A 6,004-nucleotide genomic window follows, 5' to 3' on the forward strand; every position below is an offset into this window, starting at 1 on the left:
AGAAATAGGTGGAGGAAGATTCTCAATGACCCCCACCTTGGCTTTATCCACCTCAAGACTCTTACTGGAAACTTTGTGCCCGAGAATGATGCCCTGACGCACCATAAAGTGACATTTCTCCCAAATTGTTCTCAACGCACCTCTTAAGAACTTGTCCGAGATTTTACAAGCATTTATCAAAAGAATCGCCAAAGACTGAGAGTCATCCATGAATACTTCCAGATTCTGGCCAATCATATTAGAAAATATGGCCATCATACATCTCTGAAATGTGGCTGGTGCACCACACAGACCAAAAGAAACTCGTCTGAAGGCGAAAGTACCAAATGGAAGTTTTCTCCTGATCTTCTGGACCGATACAAATTTGATTATAACCTGAATAACCATCCAGAAGACAATAATACTCATTACCAGCCAACCTGTCGAGCATATGATCAATAAAGGGCAAGGGGAAGTGATCCTTCCTAGTAGCTTTGTTCAGCTTCCTGTAGTCCATGCAAACTCTCCACCCCGTGACTGTTCTGGTAGGAATAAGCTAATTCTTCTCATTTGCTACCACAGTAATTCCACCTTTTTTCGGCACACATTGAACCGGGCTTACCCATGAATTGTCAGAAATAGGGTAGATGATTCCTGTATCTAGCCACTTAAGGATTTCTTTCTTCACTACTCCCTTCATGATAGGATTAAGTCTTCTTTACTGCTCGACTTCACTACTACCGTAGGCTTGCTACCTTCCTCTAGCAGAATTTTATGCATACAGTAAGAAGGGCTGATTCCCTTGATATCTGCTATAGTCCATCCAATTTCCGACTTGAACTCTCTCAGAATCCTCAAGAGCTTTTCCTCATCGCTACCTGAAAGGTCAGGTGCAATAATAACAGGCAGAGTAGATGCATCACCTAAAAATACATACCTCAAATGCTCAGGTAAAGGCTTAAGCTCAAGAGTAAGAGCTTCCTCAATAGATGGCTTGAGGCGTTTAGGAGCCTTTCCCAATTCCTCCATTCCAAGAGATTCAAAAGGCATGTCAATCTTCCTTTTCCCTGAAGAAGCATTCAAATACTGCAATTGTTTTTCACATTCGTTATCTTCACTGTCTGAATTTCCCAATAAGGCTTTCTCTAAGGCATCAGACCTTAGCAATTGATCAAGTTCTGATGTGACCACCGAATCGACCAAATCCACTTTTAAGCACTCCTCATTATCAGTAGGAAATTTCATAGCATTAAACATATTAAAAGTAACATCCTGATCCAGAACTCGCATTGCGAGCTCACCCTTCTGCACATCTATCAAGGTTCGGCCAGATGCCAAGAAAGGTCTTCCCAAGATTATGGGAATCTTCTTATCCTCCTCGAAATCAAGAATTACGAAATCAACAGGAAAGATAAGTTTATTAACCTTGACCAATACATCCTCCACAATACCTCGCGGATATGTAATAGAACGGTCGGCCAACGACAAGGTCATATAAGTCGGTTTGGGATTAGGTAAGTCCAATTGTTTGAAGATTGACAAGGGCATCAAATTGATGCTAGCTCCCAAATCACATAAGCATCTGTCAAAAGATACTTTTCCAATAGTGCACAGAATAGTAAAACTTCCTGGATCTTTGAGCTTCGGAGGCAACTTCTGTTGCAGCACAACACTGCATTCCTCCGTGAGAACGACTATCTCCAAATCGTCTAGCTTCACCTTCCGCGAGGGAATACCTTTCATCAACTTTGCATAACTAGGCATCTGCTCGAGAGCCTCGGTGAAAGGTATGTTGATATGAAGTTTCTTGAACACCTCTAGAAACTTCTCAAATTATTTGTCCAGCTTTTTCTTCTGCAGTCGCTTGGGAAAATGTGGTGGAGGATAAATCTGTTTTTCCCCTGTATTACCCTCAGGTGAAGTGTGCTCAACAGTAGTCTTCCTTGGTTCCACTTCTTTATCCTGCTGCACTACTTCTTTCTCAACTTCAGCTTCTTCAGTCAACTCTTGAGTTTTTTCGGAATTCACAACCTTTCCAGACCTTAAAGTAATTACCTTTACCTGCTCCTTAGCTTCCCTCTTTCCTGGCACTTTAGTGTCACTAGGTAATGTACCAGGATGACGATTAATCAAGGCATTGGAAATTTTCCCAATTTGATTTTGCAAGGTCTTGATAAAAATAACTTGACTTTTGCACATAAGCTTTAACTCTTCGAATTTAGATTTTTCGCTGGCTTGTTGCAGCTGGAGTTGCTTTCTAGGTGCATACTGTGGTTGCTGAAAACCAGGGGGGTTGTACTATTTAGCTGGGTACTACTGATAAGGCTGTTGAACCGCATTCTGAGCATTGTTCCAACTGAAATTAGGATGATTGCGGTTGTTGGGATGATAGGTGGCTGGCACTGGTTGCTGCGATCGCTGGAAGTTGCTTACAAACTGAGCCTATTCACTAGAAATTGCGCACTGATCAGTCTCATGGGCACCAGCGCAAAGTTCATAAACACTGGTGATTTGATTAACTCCATAATTAGCCAAAAAGACCACCTTCATCGTCAAAGCCTTAAGTTGGGCATCGATAGCAGTTGCTGCATCCAACTCCAGAATTCATGCGATTTTTCCCGGAGTCAGCTTCTGGGAAGGATTCTGGTACTCATTAGTAACCATCAGTTCAATAAGTTCATAAGCTTCATCGTAGCTCTTAGCCCACAAGGCTCCTCCTGATGCTGCATCAAGCATGGGTCTAGAAGTAGCACCCAATCTATTGTAGAAACAGTTGATAATCATCCAATCAAGCATGCCATGGCGTGGGCACTTCCTTAGCATCTCCTTATATCGATCACAAGCCTCACATAGAGATTCTCCCATTTGCTGAGCAAACTGAGTAAGAGCATTCCTGATTGCAGCAGTCTTCTCCATGAGGAAAAATTTAGTGAGAAAATTTTGAGCTAGATCTTCCCATTTAGTGAAAGACCCTGGTGGTAGAGAATGTAACCAACTCTTAGCCTTGTCCCTTAGAGAGAATGGAAAGAGTCGCAACTTGATAGCATCTTCAGTCACATCAATAAAGTTGAAGGTGTCGTAGATCTCGATGAAATCCCTGATGTGCACATTGGGGTCTTCAGTAGGAGAACCCCCAAACTGAAATGAGTTTTGTATCATCTAAATCGTGCTTGCCTTAATCTCAAAAGTGTTTGCCATGATGGCTGGTCTGACGATGCTTGACTGAATGTCATTAATCTTAGGCTGAGAATAGTCTATCAAAGCCTTCAGATTTTCTGCTTGATCCCCCATCGCTACTACAACTGGTTCTTCAACTTTCTCTTCTTCTTTTACCTTCTTTTCTTCCTTACGAACTACCACAACTTCTTCCTCGGCTTTATCCAGTGTTCTCTTACGAGTACGCGAACGCGTATGCATACACCCTCGCTAGAGTACCTAAAATAAGATAAGGAAAGAGATAAGTAACAATGTCCGAGTCAATGAACTTTAACGACCACTGATGGAAAGCACATAAACTATCAATTAACACTGCAGTCCCCGGAAGCGGCGCCAAAAACTTGTTAGTCGCTAAACACGCGCTAATATTACACGCAAGTATACGAGTTCGCAAGTAGTATAGAATCTTTTCTAGTTCATTCCCACAGAGACTGTATTGGTTAACTAATTAATTCGCGCACCTAAGCAACAATGTATGGTTATTATTCAATGCTAAGACGATAACAAATTTATTTTATTTATAATTAAAAATTAAACTAATAATTATAACTACGAGAATAAGATTGATTGAATTAATAAATATTACAAACTTGGGATTCTAACTTCATTAAATACTTCATTCAATAGCCTTATTGTTCTTAACCTTAGCACGCAATGGTGATGACACTAATCAGATAACACGAAACTGATAATTGCCAACTTTCGTTGCACGAGTACCATACTACCAGACATCCACAAAAGAGATAGAAGCTGAACAGATACCAATTATATTGAGTCCCTATATGTCTATAGAATTTGACAACATAACGGTTTAAGCACAAGTCATCTATCTTGATTACATAGGGCAAGTAAGATGGTTAAAATTACCTACGAATCATGCATAACAAATACATGAACCTATGCTAGCATGGCAAGTTCTTAATCCTTAAATTCACTTTCGCTTCATTAAGAATTAACATACTATCTTATAAGTTCGCGACGCTCATAAGACGAATATGCACAACCAATACTAGGATATCATAAAATCACTATATACTAAGGTATCAAACAATTTAACTAAATAAATCCATACATAAATCCACTAGAACCCCACGATAACGATTAGCCCATAATCAGACTCATCATCAACGTGGGTTCCGATGAAAACATGATATAACAAACATAGTCTTTATAACAAATAATTGAAACCAAGTACAAACAAGAGTATAGGTTCAACAAACCAAGAAACGAGCATCCAAGATTACAATTCAAAACAAAGATTCACAAGAATAAACTAGATCGTCTTCGCCTTTGTTGATTTGTGCTATAGGTCTCTTGTCGTCTTCTCCTTGTGCTCTGGTAAGTCTCTCCCTTTAAAAACAATCTTTATTTATCAATATATAGCATCCCAATTAACCCAGGAGTCCAGAAAATAGAATTGTAGTAGAATCAGGATTTTATTATCCCGACACGGAGTGGCCGCGCGCTTCATCAACGCGGGCACGCCGGCTCTTTGTACTTCTGGCGCGGCCGCACGCTTCATCAGCGCGGGCGCGCTGGACTTCTTCCAGAAACAATTTCTTTTTTTTTGCAGCCTGTAGCCGGTCTTCGCGAGCTTTTATTCCAACACCACCTAGACACCATATTAGCACCAAAATAATGTTAATTTACCTGAATCACATATTAATGCCTGAAATGCAAAAACACTAGAAAACACATTAAAACACTTAACAACTTGAGTATAAATGCATCAATTCAAAGCTTATTAGAGCATAATAGAGTGTCATAAATGCCACTCAACATACCCCCAAACTTGAATTGATGCTTGTCCTCAAGTATAAACAGACTCAAAGAACAAGAAATAAAAATACATGAATGCAACTAAGATGAATGCAACGATCCCCGTAGAATAACTAAACCAACTAATAAGCAATACCTCAGCAAATGCAATTATTCGCATAAGGATCAGCCAAATCTCACAAATCAACCTACAAACCAGAGACGTACGTGTGTGCAAATGCTTACATATGTATTATCACAACTAGATCGACAATCATGACTCACTTCCTATCAAAACAATCGCAAGTTTATAAATAGAATAAAAGCTAGACTCAAAATAACTTATGACACTTCAATTCTTATCTCGGAGTTTATGCGGATTCATGCTTTTATTCATAATAAAACAACATAAGTATGCTTATCTGATCGTGCAATGAGTGAGGTCCACAAAAGACTTATACAATAGTACCCATGTAGCGAGCGTTAAATTAGCGGATCCCAGACTATAAAACCACTATGTGAGGCTACTTTTACAAGACTGGTAAATGAACTTGGAATTGTTTCAGGTTCTTTCTCTAAATATGCTTAGTTTCTGTTCTCATGCATCAGACTTTATGATCAGTATTTACAGATTATCTTATCTTCATGTAATCTGTGCTTAAATTGTTATACATTAAATACTGATTGTTATCTGATGTGGATCTTTATACTCTGATAGTGTTTTGAATGTTCTGTGACTATTCAATCCAATGAGGATAACTGTGCTAGATATTGACCTAGTAGTCTTTAATATACTAGAAATCCCATGTTTGAATTAGTTGTTTATGTGGAAACTCATTAACACAAGCAAATTCCGATGTTGAACTTAGTTAAATTTACTTTGTGTATCTTATTACTAAGCCACAAACTAGATTCTTGCTTTTCATCTGTCAAATTCTGATGTCAGTAAATCTTAAGGATGAACCACATGCTTGATAAGCCTCACTTATTTGAAGAAAAGAAAAAAAAATTGAAGTCAGGTACTCCTTTGAGATCTAGAGTAAATATGTGG

The 6,004-nt window shown here is 39.0% G+C and overlaps 1 non-coding gene across 1 annotated transcript; it reads left to right on the forward strand.

The window, feature by feature from the left end:
- Positions 1–2,773: 2,773 nt before the first annotated feature.
- LOC141681315 (small nucleolar RNA R71) lies at positions 2,774–2,880 on the forward strand. The gene has a single exon (XR_012558756.1). It is a non-coding gene; the product is annotated as a small nucleolar RNA R71 (small nucleolar RNA).
- Positions 2,881–6,004: the final 3,124 nt, after the last annotated feature.

This window comes from Apium graveolens, chromosome 8 (genome assembly GCF_009905375.1).
Source record: "Apium graveolens cultivar Ventura chromosome 8, ASM990537v1, whole genome shotgun sequence".
Taxonomy (NCBI): domain Eukaryota; kingdom Viridiplantae; phylum Streptophyta; class Magnoliopsida; order Apiales; family Apiaceae; genus Apium; species Apium graveolens.